This window comes from Leuciscus leuciscus (assembly GCF_965113295.1).
Source record: "Leuciscus leuciscus genome assembly, chromosome: 1".
Lineage (NCBI taxonomy): Eukaryota > Metazoa > Chordata > Actinopteri > Cypriniformes > Leuciscidae > Leuciscus > Leuciscus leuciscus.
In genome coordinates, this window is record NC_138725.1 from 83,105,861 (window position 1) to 83,119,513 (window position 13,653).

At 40.2% G+C, this 13,653-nt stretch overlaps 2 long non-coding RNA genes across 4 annotated transcripts in view; one reads left to right on the top strand and one right to left on the bottom strand.

The window, feature by feature from the left end:
* Positions 1-542: 542 nt before the first annotated feature.
* Positions 543-1,941, bottom strand: LOC309478469. The gene is made up of 3 exons (XR_014198998.1): positions 1,675-1,941; positions 1,186-1,317; positions 543-672 (listed from the first exon to the last, which is right to left on the bottom strand). It is a non-coding gene; the product is annotated as an uncharacterized lncRNA (long non-coding RNA).
* Positions 1,942-4,467: 2,526 nt separating this feature from the next.
* LOC309497320 overlaps positions 4,468-13,653 on the top strand; it is a 32,553-nt gene continuing 23,367 nt past the window's right edge. The window contains exon 1 of one of the 3 annotated variants that reach the window (XR_014205492.1): positions 4,468-4,561. This is a non-coding gene — a long non-coding RNA (uncharacterized lncRNA). Of the gene's footprint in view, positions 4,580-13,653 lie in introns of all 3 variants that reach the window. The other 2 variants (XR_014205493.1, XR_014205494.1) reach the window with 2 other exon arrangements.

Here is a 13,653-nt window from a genome sequence, read left to right on the forward strand (position 1 = left end):
TTGCACAATTTATTACAATAAACCACAACTGCAATAATCTCTGTGTGTCTGCGTAAAAACTTCACCCCTACCTGTGCATGATGGCAAAGATATGGTTAAAAAAAAAAAGATAAGGATTGCCAAAACACAGAGGATGAAACTTCTGTTGACACAGAGGATAACCACATGTATCCACAGAAATGGAGAAGTATTTTTGTTGTACCAAAAACTCCAATCAAGCAAAAACATTTCATTAAACAAGATTTATTTGGTGATAAACAGGGAACATTCAATACGAATAAAGCACTGAAATAATCTTCAAAAGAACTTGAGCATGAGTTCGGCAAAATCAATGTCACGATTCACATCGGCGACCGTGACCGCCGTGGCCGTTGTGGCGACCGTGGCCGCCGTCGTTGGCGCGACCGCCATGACCATCGTGGCGACCATGGCCGTATTGGCGATAGTGACCACCGTGGCGACCATGGCCATATTGGCGATAGTGACCATCGCGGCGACCATGGCCGTATTGGCGATCGTGACCGCCGTTGCTGCCGTGGCCGCTGTCGTGGTCGTCGTGGCCACCGCGGCGATCGTGACCGCCATGGCCAAGGTGTACAGCCCACTCTGGCCCACTTGGCGGTTCGGCCGCAGGCTTCACTACAGGCTTCGGCGGTTTGGCCACAGGCTTCACTGCAGGGATACAGATCATCTTTAGTCTTTAGTCCTTTCAGTGGCATTCAGCACAAAACTCAAATCATGAATAACAAGTGTTACAGAGTGAATTGCATTTTAAATAATCTTTATTCATTTTGTAAAGCTATTCTGTGAAACTGTGCTATATGTACTAAATTTCAGGTACTTTTGTCATGGAGCAGGATATGACAACAGAATTATAAAAAAATACACTGGGAAGGGGAGCACAATTTCCTCCTCCTGTTTTGGTGCTTGGACACTCTCCTGGCTTGTTATGTTTTCTGTCATGTGTCTTCATAACATCACTGAATGCTGAAGGTCTCATTTACTGTTTGAATATAAATAATTATATATAGTTCAGTCGTTCTACTTCAAAGTTTCATGTTTAGTTCAACGTGTTACTTGCAGTTTCTTTGCAATTATTTGTGAAGTTTACTAGCAACGTCTGAGTGAAAATTCTCAGCGTTTCTTTTGGGAGACCTCTAGCATCCATCATTAATTGAAACTCACTGAAAACAGGCGGCACACACGCGGGCCCACAGGGAAATTGACAGCATTTATGTCCTCCAGAGCAGTCTCTATCAGAAGTACATCCTCGTTTAGACGGCACGACCGTCAGCGTCACCGGACACTGACCGGACTCTACAGAAGAGGATTGTTAAAAGGGACCAGGGAGTGTTGTAACAGTTTCAGTGTTTAGAAGTCAGGGCTTTTGAAATATAGGTCTCAAAACTTGAAAATATGCATATTTATCTGCTTAAAGTCCAGAATAAATTCCATTCATCAATAAACTGTCAATCAGTTTTAAAGACAGAGTAGCGGGGTGTGTAATAAAGCCTAAGCACAATGCAGATAGACATAGACAGTTAATGTGTATTCCAATCGATTGACTATTGCAACTAAATGTACTGTAGCTACACGTTCAAAAGAAGTCATATTTTGTAAGGCACTTATTTATGCATTTCTTCAGACTGTAATGAAGCTAAAAGATCTTCTCACCTGCGACTCCAGCGAGTGTTGTGCACAACCATGCAGACAGGCACAATAAAACAACTCTCAACGAGCAGTACACTCGAGCTGTCATCCTCTCGACCTGTGATCTCACAACGAGCTCTGCTGCAAAACACGCTGAATTAGTCAGTCAGGAGGAACAGTAAGGCACACAGAACTACACTGGAAACATGTGCTGCTGAATCCTGCAATATAAATCGCTGTATAAAAGTTTCTGAAAACGCGTTTTTAAAGATCCAAGGAGGTCTGGGTAACTCCAACCCTGATCAAACACACCTGCCTGTAGCTTTCTAGTAGCCTCATCTTGAAGACCTTGATTAGCTTGTTCAGGTGTGTTTGATTAGGTTTGGAGGAACGGAGCGCTGCGTTCACGCCAGATGTCGTAATAATAACCGTAATTAGTATTATGACCAATGCCTTGTCCAAATACCCACACTTGCCAAATACCCACTTGTCTACTTGCATGACGTATTTCTTCTATTTGGCCCAAGTGTTCAAGTAGGCGTAAAGACTGCAAGTGTAGAACTTTTGATTACTCGATTGGACACACTTATAATCTTGCAAAAAATGCAAGTGTTTACAGAGCTTTTATTTCTTATTTTCAATGCTTTACATTTAAAAAAAAAAAATCTAAACCTAACCCTGTTCAGTAGTGGTGAGCAGATCGAGGCTTCGTGAAGCAATGAAACAGTTGAACCAAATGGGCCATATTGTTTCGAGGCTTCGAATCAATCCGACACCTGTCTCAACGGTGACACCTAGTGGTCACTTGCAGGTGTTGATCTGAAACAACCTTGACAAGCCATTAAAAAAAATATTTTTTATTTTTTATTATTGTATTTTTCTAATATGTGAAGCTTGTAACCTGTAGGCTCCTCACTGTGCATAATGTTATTTTGGTCCTGCAAAATGAATATTAATAAAAGAAATCAAGCCACAATGTCTCACTTTTTTTGAGATTTTTATTAAAAAATATGAATTTCTCTGCTGTGGAAGGACTTAGCCTACTTCTTTTTTTACAGATAATGTCTCCAGCCTTTGAAAAAATCCTCTCACAAGGGACACTTGTTGCTGGCATGCAAAGATATTTTTTAGCAAGGACATACAAATGAGGAAAGATTACAGCTCTCTCTTTCCAGTAAGTTAGTGGATCATGAGTTCTGGGCAAATACGCAAATTTCTAATTCTCCTCAAATGGTGCATCATGGATGATGTATTGTTGCAGTAGGCTAGCTGCCGTTCACAATACACACATCTCACTTTATTTGGGGTTTCTAAACGGAAATACTCCCACACCAATACTGTCATCACCATTGTTAACAATACTCTGTAAATTCAAATTTAAAGTATGTCTTTGGTGGTTATGTTTATTGTTGTTGTTTCTTTGTTGTTGTTTGATTGTTTTACTGTGACTGCTGGCTGCAATCTAAATTGCCCCTCGGGGATAATAAAGTTACCTTGAACACCACAGATGTACGGCATCTCTTCTGGGGAGCCTCCATTTTATCTATCTATCCAAATCTATCTATGTATCTATCTATATGAATCTATCTATGTATCTAGATATGTATCTATAATCTATGTATCTAGATATAATTTATCTATGTATCTATATATGTATCTATCTATAATCTATCTATGTATTTATACATGTATCTATAATCTATCTATATGTATCTATAATCTATCTATATGTATCTATCTATTAATCTAGCTGTCTATATATATTTATATCTTTGTATTAGGGGTCGACCGATTAATCAGTCGGACGATTAATCGGACGATTTTTTGCATTTTTTAACATAATCGGCATCGGCCAATATCCAGTATATCAAGCCGATTATTAGGCGGGCGCATCTGTGGGCAGCCTAGTGTTGTTGTTGTTGTGGAACACGAGTTCGACGCACGCTGCGCCTAGAGTCATTCTCCAGCAGAGTGAGCAGACCTCATCCAGTGCCTAAGGAAGGAGCTAAGTTCCTTGCAGAAAACTCCTTTATATTTAATTAAAACCTTTTGATATGTTACTGCCAACTTCGAGAAAAAATATGAATAGGCGACATGACGTTCGGCGTAAGCAAGAATTTTAAGTAAGCAAGAATTTTGCAATTACAGACAGAGAATCTGATACTTTTATTTGTTCTGTTTTGTGTGTCTTATATTTGAGAGGGTTGTCACTCAATGCAGAGAAATAAGTAATAAAAAAAGTGGCCATAGGTTAGTGAAGAACTGGCTTTGCTTTGCTAGCGTCGTCGCTAGGGTTGGGTAGCTACAGACAGACCCGGTGCTAATACGGCACTGGTGCCTTAACGACCGTTATTTACCGGACCGAATATCAATGCGGATTTCTGTGCTTCATTTCGGTGCTACTGTTATGCCTGTGCTTCTCTTGGATGCTCTGAAAACGGACGTTAGAAACGTGACGCTAGTCAGCAGTTAACTTTAGCATACTGTTAGCTAGTAGCTGAATTAAACACGGTTAAAATGCTGGCCAAACAGTGTAATGTGTGACTGTATTTCACTGTAGACTAGGGGTGGAACATGTATTCGTATTGAACCGAAACGGGGCGTCACGGTTCGGTGTATAAATTTACACGGAGAATACATGGTATAATAATAAATAAAACTTGCGTGCAAATTAATTCATGTAATGCGGAACTACTGTTAGATACGCGGGTTCTTTGGGGACACCTAATCTGTAGCCCCGCCTTAGCTCTGAAGCAGGCTGCGATGTAAAGATTGTAATGCTGGAATATGGTGTGTGTGTGTGGGAGAGGGAGACTCGGGAGAGGGAGAGGGGCGCGGGCGCGATCGAAAAGTCGCGTGTGTTTAAAGTCGCAAAGTGTTTACTTATATTTGTGTGTGTGTGTGTGTGTGTGTGTGTGTGTGTGTGTGAGTGTGTGTGTGTGAGGCGCGGATGCGATCGAACAGTGGAAACATAAAAACATACTCCGTCATTTTGTTTACAAGACATCATTCAAACTGCAAAGTGTTTAAGTTACTGTTAATTAAAATTTTAAGGAAAACAAATATATTAATCTGAAATGTAGCAAATTAATTTTCAATTCATTCAGGTACAATTACCAAACATATCTCAAGGTCGCAACAAGTGCAGATTGGTCAAGTGTTCAATAAATGTTTTTGTTGAGAAATCTTGTATTTTATTTGTGTTATATTTTATCTTTCAAATAGAGGTTAAAAACAAGCACATAATCGGCCAAAATAAATCGGCAGCATTAATCAAAAGATCGGCATCGGCCTGAAAAAACCCATATCGGTCGACCTCTACTTTGTATCTATTAATGTGTCACTATATGTATACTCTGTACTGTCTCTAGCCTATCAGTCAATGTGTTGTGTAAATTTAAATGTAAGCCTAAATAGCCTATAACTAATCAAATCGCACTATGTCACTATATCACCAAAAATCCGCTATCTCAAAATCAAACTCCTCTCACAAAAACCCACAAGGTCAATATGCGCTGATTTCACTTTTATACAGATGTGCGATTGTGTGGTCTGTTCCCGACCCTGTCAATCAAACGCTGATTCGGCGGACCACACCTGATGAAACACTTAGTGAAACACTTCGAGGCTTCGTTTGGCCATAGTCACGTGACATGGGTGTTTTGAATCACGCTTCGGATCAGTGTTTCGAAACATCTGCGCTTCGGGATCTCGCAAAGCTTCGGAACGACTGTTTCGCGTCAGCCATCCCTACTGTTCAGTAGTCACTATGTAACTAACCGAAAACACAAATTTAAAATTGTGATGCTTCTAATTAAAGGGTTAGTTCACCCAAAAATGAAAATGATGTCAGAAATTACTCACCCTCATGTTGTTCCAACCCCGTAAGACTTTCGTTCATCTTCGGAACACAAATTAAGATATTTTTGATGAAATCTGAGAGCTGTCTCACTCCTCCACAGGCTTATGGACACTATAACTTGCTGGCCCAGAAAATGTATTAAAGACATTGTTAATATAGTCCAAGTGATTGTGTTGCACGTCACCACGTAGGCTCACTATTGGGCGACGCTAGTCATGTGTGTGATACGTAGTGGCGTGCAACACAGACACGCTACGCTATTAAACTACGTGAAAAGACTCGAGGCCCAGAGAGAAGGAAATGAAAAGTGGAATAAAGTCGTTATTTTTGTTTGTTTTTGCGCACAAAAACTATTCTCGTCACTTTATAAACTTAAGATTGAGCCACTGGAATCACTTGGACTATATTAACAATGTCTTTAATACATTTTCTGGGCCAGCAAGTTATAGTGTCCATAAGCTTATGGAGCAGTGATCCAGCACTCAGATTTCATCAAAAATATCTTAATTTGTGTTCCGAAGATGAACGAAAGTCTTACAGGGTTGGAACAGGATTCTAACCGTAGAGACGGAGCGTACTATTTTCTTTAGCGGAAGCAATACAATCGGGTTTAAATCAATAAACTCCCTTTTAAATCAATATTTTGTGTCAAATTAATTATTTATTTGGTAGGTAGCCATGTAATAAGCGGGATAATGTATTGCGATTATCCCTTACACATTAGCTAGTCTAGTAGCTCATGAGGCATGCATGCTAGCAAAACACAGGTTAACTATATTTGTCTTTGGCTAATCAGCAGTAAATTCGAGCCTCGACCAGTGCCGAGAGAGAGAGAGAGAGAGAGAGAGAGAGAGAGAGAGAGAGCTTCAGAACTCCTGACATTTAGATATACTATTCTTCAATAAATATATTTGTTTGACGGAGAAGCTGTGCGCAAACAGGAATATATATTATTTTTCAACAAAAAAAAAAAAGCACCCCAGAAAAAAGAGCACTTTCTTTCCAGGAATAAAAAGGGCAGGTGCTCAAGCCCCCTTTGATGTCTATGTGTGCACGTGCCTGATCCTAGCTGTATATGACATTCTTCTTTCAGACAAATACAAAAATGTCCTGGCTCTTCCAAGCTTAATAATGAGAGTGAAGGGCTGTTTGACTTTTTTTAATATAACTCTGATTGTATTCGTCTGAACGAAGAATGTCATATAGACCTAGGATGGCTTGAGGGTGAGTAAATCATGGGCTAATTTTCATTTTTGGGTTAACTATCCCTTGAGGACTGACTTACACCCAGGTACAAAGCATTGCAGTAATCAAGAAGAAATAAAAGCATGGATTACTTTCTCCAGATCACTGAAAGACAAGACATTTAATTTGAGCAATATTTCGCATTTGAAAGAAACTATTCTATTATAGATAATATATATCTATAATAGATTCTATTCACTCCACCAATAAGGACCAATGGGGGTGCGGTTATGATTTCAGGGAAAAATCTTGCAATGATCAGAAAAATGGTTGGAGAGTATGACATCTGGTTCCGATTTTAGCCCCGATTCACCCCTTCCGACAATCTTAAGGATGCTCCGATTATCGTAAAATAAACTGATCAGATATTCCTGCCGTGTGTGGTGTGTTAAGACTGCTCTCGTCTGCTCGGAAGGACGTCGGGACCGCTCCGATCTCAAATCGGGGATATCCAACATGTTGGATTTTTTGGCCCGATTTCTCGTGTGTGGTGTCCCCCGGGGACAAACGAGCACGCAGCCTGTGGACTGTGGCGTGTAGCCAATCAGAATGATTGTTTACTCTGAAGTCACGTTTGATCTCGAGGGATTTTGCGAGATTTCCCGTCTGACCTGGGAATGCTCGGGAGTCAAATCGGTTCGTGTGTGATGTGTTGATTTTGCCGTGTGGCTGCGCACCACACACTGTACGACCAAAACTGTTAGACCCGTGATCTTTTAATCGTACAGTGTGGTCATACAGTGTGTGGTGGCGCAGCCACACGGCAAAATCAACACATCACACACAAACCGATTTGACTCCCGAGCATTCCCATAAATAGGTCTAAGGTGTTTTTGGGGTCCTTGAGATGTTCTGACATGCCCTTACATTTGAGCTTTTTTCAGTTACTTATAAACATATTAATGGCAAAGGAGTAATTACACTCTATTTAGCACAAACATGGCTGCCATAATATGTGAGCAACATGTATGTACATGTTTGTATTTTTGAGAGAATAATGTTTATGCATGGTTATTGAAAAAACTAAAAATTTAAGTTTCTGAAATAAGGCCACAAAACACAATATGTGTCCACAATACTTCTGAATAATGCATTTTGTCGCCTAGAGTTTTTTCTTCAAAATGATGTGAAAATCATCCTGCCTAATCATTCACATAAAACAATACATTGATTTAAATTTTGTAAGACACTTTTTGTTTGGAAAGGCAATATGCGGGTGGGCGTAAACGATTCAACACCATCATGAATATTGAGTGATTCACACCTGAGAAGTTCACACCCATAATTAGCCTTTCATTCAGGTGTGTCACTGAGCCACAAGAAATAATGCAAGGACAAAATAAATAAATAAATATATATATATAATTGGTTCACAGTTCACATATACATAATATATATATATATATATATATATATATATATATATATATATATATATATATATATATATATACATATTTAACGTGAGCAGAAATTGGCAACATTATAAGCTTATTTGATGTGGCAGTATTTTACAGTAAAAACTTTATAATCTGAACGACTGACATCTCTCTCTTTTCATACATATTACATAAACTGAGAATATTTGTTTTTTTATAAAAATTACTTCATTTAAAAGAAGATAATTCAAGCTTCATGCCCGTGTGTCTGTATGCCTGTTTGACTGAGTATTCGCTGAGTTTCAGAATGGACTACATTGACAGAGAGAAAGCAGAACTCGCATCATGTTTATTTTTATTTATTTGGCAAAAAGCACAACACTTTGTTTTTATTGTGAGTATACACAAAAATAATACACACTTAACAGGATCGATTGATGTATGAAACTTTGTAAGATCAAAGTCAACAGAGTATTTTGAGTCTCTCTTGCACTGATAAGAAAAAAAGCGAGCCTATCGCGCCGGCGTGATAGCCGACCTCAGGGGGTTAATGGTTTAAGTTTAGCAGAAATCTGCATTATAGGAGGTCTATATACAAGGACACATAATACAGGACAATGGTCAATGTCCACGTGCACCTGTGCGGTGCTGATTGACGGAGATTGGAAACTCCGAACGACAACGCGCAGGCAGAGGGGTATGTTCAACATTAAGCTTTATTGGAAAATCCAGAAACAGTTACATTAATGGATTTCGTTGACAGAAGCATATACTATCACCACAATATCAGCTGTCTGAAACATTCTGTCATAGCCGTGTGGTTTACTGGATCACGCTAAAAGTTAAACAAATATGTCTATTGTCATGTCTGACGTTCGGTCACAAGATGGCGATGTTGCACTGGATTCTGAAAAAGAAAAAAGGGTTATTAAACACACTGCTAAAGGTTTGGAAATGTTCATTGAAAACTGTCAGAAAATAAGAAACTTGAAATGTAAACAAGCTAAAAAGTTAATGGAATTGCTGAAAGAGCTCATGAAATCAAAGGAGAATGCAAATGAAGTGCAATTTAACTTGGTTAAATTAATCAACATCTGTGATGAAGCCAAAATAAATCATGAGTCATTGGTGAAGTTACCACTACCTGAAAATGAACTTGAAAGGCAAAATCACTGGTTTCAACAAAAAATGGAAACTTTTGATGGTTTTATACAGGATGTAAATGTGTGGTTTTCAGAGGTTGGATGGCACAAAAAACACACCATTGCTGAAAGTGTAATCACAGATGACATTGGACCGGATGACAGTGTTTCTAATGTGTCAAAACATAAATCAAACCACAAATTGGTTCTTCATCACGTGCATCTTCAACATCCTCTGCTCGCATTAAAGCTCAGGCAGAAAAGGCTGCTCTCATGGAACGGGTTGCCGCTCTGCAGAAAAGGCATGACCTTGAGGCACAGGAAGAACAACTGAAAAAGAAGAAAGAACAACTGGAATTAGAGACTGAACTGGCAGCAACCAATGCAAAAAATGAATGTACTTGAATCAATGGGATCAAGAAACAGCTCAAGAGTATCTGATGGGATGAACTCGTATTTGAGAAAAGGAACTGCTCAAAAGAAAACGTCAGTCAAATTAAATCCACATGCAAAGACCTATTTACCTGATCAAGTGCAACAAAGACAGAATGTGCGGATGGGAACTGAATCTTCTTCCCAGCAACAGGTTGTTCGACCAAAGGAAAGAGCTGATGAACCATCTCTGCTAGAGCTCAGGATATGACTCATCTAACACAACAACCTGTATTTAATGATGATAATCAAGGTGATGTCTATCACATAATTCAAAGGCAAAGTGACATCACAGCTCTTCTCACTCAACAAAATCTCTCTTCTACTTTACCACCAAGAGACATTCCTGTTTATGATGGTGATCCATTGCAATATGGAGTTTTCATCAGGGCATTTGAGAGAGGAGTGGAAAGAAAGACTGATGACTACAGTGACTGTCTGCATTTCCTAGAGCAATACACCAGAGGGCATCCAAAAGATTTAGTCCACAGCTGCCAACACTTGCCTTCAGCTGAGGGCTATAAAAGAGCAAAAGATCTGCTTAAAGAACATTTTGGTAATGAACATAAGATTGCCACAGCATACATGGACAAAGCATTTGCCTGGCCAGCGGTCAAGCCAGAGGATGTGAAAGCATTGCAAGCGTTTTCATAATTCCCGAGAGGTTGTTGAAATGCAATGCGACAGCTCACCTATATGGAGGAGTTGAATGTTGCTTCCAGTATGAAGACCATTCTTCTGAAACTGCCTTACAAGCTTAGAGACAAGTGGAGGAATAGGGCATGTCAGCTCCAAGAACAACATGTACGTCGAGCTAGTTTCTCTGACTTGGTAGACTTCATGGAGAGACAAGTGAAGATATTGTCAGATCCACTTTTTGGAAACATCCAGGATGCTAAGACAATTACATCCGTCAAAAGCTCCACCTTTGTCAAAGCAAGAGAAAAGCCGAGACCAAGAGGAAGCAGTTTTGCAACTACTGTAACACCTGTAGAAACAGAAAAACAAGAAAAATTACAACAAATGGAACGAAAAATGTATCTGCCACTAATTCTCAAAATTGCTGTTTGTTCTGTGATAGAGGTTGTCACACATTGGTGCGGTGTCCACAAATCAGGAAAAGGATGCACAGGGAAAAAATAGACTTCCTAAAGAAAAGGGGAGTCTGTTTTGGATGTTTGAAGGTAGGACACATGAGCAAAGACTGCAATAGTCGTTTGACTTGTGACGTGTGCAATAAAAATCATCCTGAAATACTTCACATTGAACAAAAGGACATGGGAAAGAATACAGAACTGAATGAGAAATCAATTGGGAGCAATGTCGTTCTCTCACCTCATACATGTGGGCATATTGGGGCCGGTGAAGAAGCCTGTCTCTTCTCTATTGTTCCAGTACAAGTAAAGACCCCCAAGGGAGACACAGTGTTGCAAACTTATGCATTTTTGGATCATGGAAGCTCATCTACCTTCTGCACAGAAAGCTTGATGAGAAGACTGAATGTTACAGGACAAAAGGCTAGTATTCTTCTGCGTACAATGAACCAAGAGAAACCTGTGACCTGTCATCATATCTCAGGTTTAGAGATATCAAGTCTGGACAAAAATGATTTCATACAACTGTCCAATGTATTTACACATAAGACCATGCCTGTTTCCAAGCTCAACATTCCAAGAAAGGAAGACCTGACTCAATGGCCTTACTTGAAGGACGTCAAGATTCATGAAATAGACGCCGGTATTGACCTGCTCATCGGCACAAATGCTTCCAAGGTATTGGAACCTTGGGAGGTGGTCAATAGCCAAGGGAATGGACCACACGCTGTGAGGACCCTACTGGGGTGGGTCATCTATGGTCCCTTGAGAGGACACAACAACGTCAGGGATGAGAATGGCTGCCCTGTTGCTGCTGTCAATCGAATGTCTATTGTGAATCTAGAGGAGCTACTGGTTAAACAATACAATCATGATTTCAATGAAGTAACCAGTAAGGAAACAGAGGAAATGTCCAGAGAAGAGATAAAATTCTTGGATATTGTGAATCACTCAATAAAAAGTACAGAAGGTCACTACTGCCTAGACTTACCTTTCAAGCAAAAAAAAAAAATCACAGCTTGCCAAATAACCGTTGCAGAACAGAGCAGCGCATCCAAAGCCTGAAACGCAAGTTTGGTAAAAATGAGATGTTTCACAATGAATATACAACTTTTCTCAAAGAAATGATTGACAACGGCTATGCTGAAATGATACCAGTAGATCAACTGAATCGTAATGATGGGAAACTCTGGTATATCCCACATCACGGGGTGTATCACTCAAGAAAAGGAACCTTAAGAGTGGTCTTCGACTGCGGTGCTGGCTTTAAGGGAACATCGCTCAATGAACAATTGCTACAGGGTCCAGATCTTACCAACTCACTCATCGGAGTACTCATCAGATTCAGACAAGAGCCGGTTGCCCTGATGGCTGACATCAAAGCAATGTTTCACCAGGTCAAAGTGACAGAAAAACATATTGACTATCTGCGATTCCTGTGGTGGCCTGATGGTGATGTGCAGCAGGATATTGTCGAGTACCGGATGAAAGTACACCTCTTTGGAGCAGTGACATCACCGAGTTGTGCAAACTTTGCACTAAGAAAGACCGCTGAAGATAACAAAGCTCACTTTCCAGCAGAAGTTACAGACACCGTAAAGAACAACTTTTACGTACATGATTGCTTGAAATCCATGTCCACAGAACAGGACGCTGTTCTTATGGTGAAAGACCTTACTGCTCTCTGCCAGAAGGGAGGTTTCGTACTGTCAAAGTGGATCAGCAACAGCCATAAAGTATTGGCATCCATTCCACAAGAAAACAGAACCAAAGAGACAAAAGAGTTGGACTTGGACAGGGACAACCTGCCGATTGAAAGAGCACTAGGATTGCACTGGTGCGTTGAAACAGATGTGTTCATGTTCAGAATTACTGCACAGCCACGAGCATACACCAGACGCGGCATCTTGTCCGTGGTTGGCTCTGTATACGACCCTTTAGGATTCCTAGCACCATTTATTCTGCCAGCCAAACTGATTATGCAGGAACTCTGTAAAAAAAAAACTCGGATGGGATGAAAACATACCCCAAACTGTTTCTCAGCAGTGGACAGGATGGTTGGCAGATCTGAACAAGATGACAGAGTTTAGAGTGGACCGTTGCATGAAGCCCACAAGCTTTGGTCAAATCAGAAATGCAGAGTTGCACCACTTTTCAGATGCAAGCGAGAGTGGATACGATACGGTTTCATATCTTAGACTGGAAAACAACGACAAGGAGGTACATGTTGCTTTCATGATAGGGAAAGCAAGAGTATCACCATTAAAGCAAGTAACGATTCCCAGATTGGAGCTCACAGCTGCAGTTCTAGCTGTCAAGGTTGACAGAATGCTTCGGAAGGAATTACATCTTCAGCTGAACAAATCCATCTTCTGCTGAACAAATCCATCTTCTGGACTGATAGCACAACAGTGCTGAAATATATCAACAACGAAACCAAACGTTTCCGAACATTTGTAGCAAACAGGATCTCCTTTGTAAGGGATACTACTGATGTGTCACAATGGAGATATGTTAGCACAAAGGAAAATCCGGCAGATGAAGCCTCTAGGGGGCTAACAGCAAATCGCTTCTTAAGCTGCAAAAGATGGATCAAGGGACCAGAGTTTCTCTGTCAACCAGACAGAGAATGGCAGAAACCTCATTTGGAAACTGCAATCTCTGCCAATGATCCGGAAGTCAAGCAAGACATCACAAGCAACCTCATTGTTAAAGGTCCATTGAACCCCACCAGCTCTCTGATAAGTTATTTATCTTCATGGAGAAGTCTGATGACAGCTGTAGCTTGGCTACTTAAAGTAAAAACAACTATCTTACTGCTGACTAGAAAAAGAAAGGAGATTCAGACC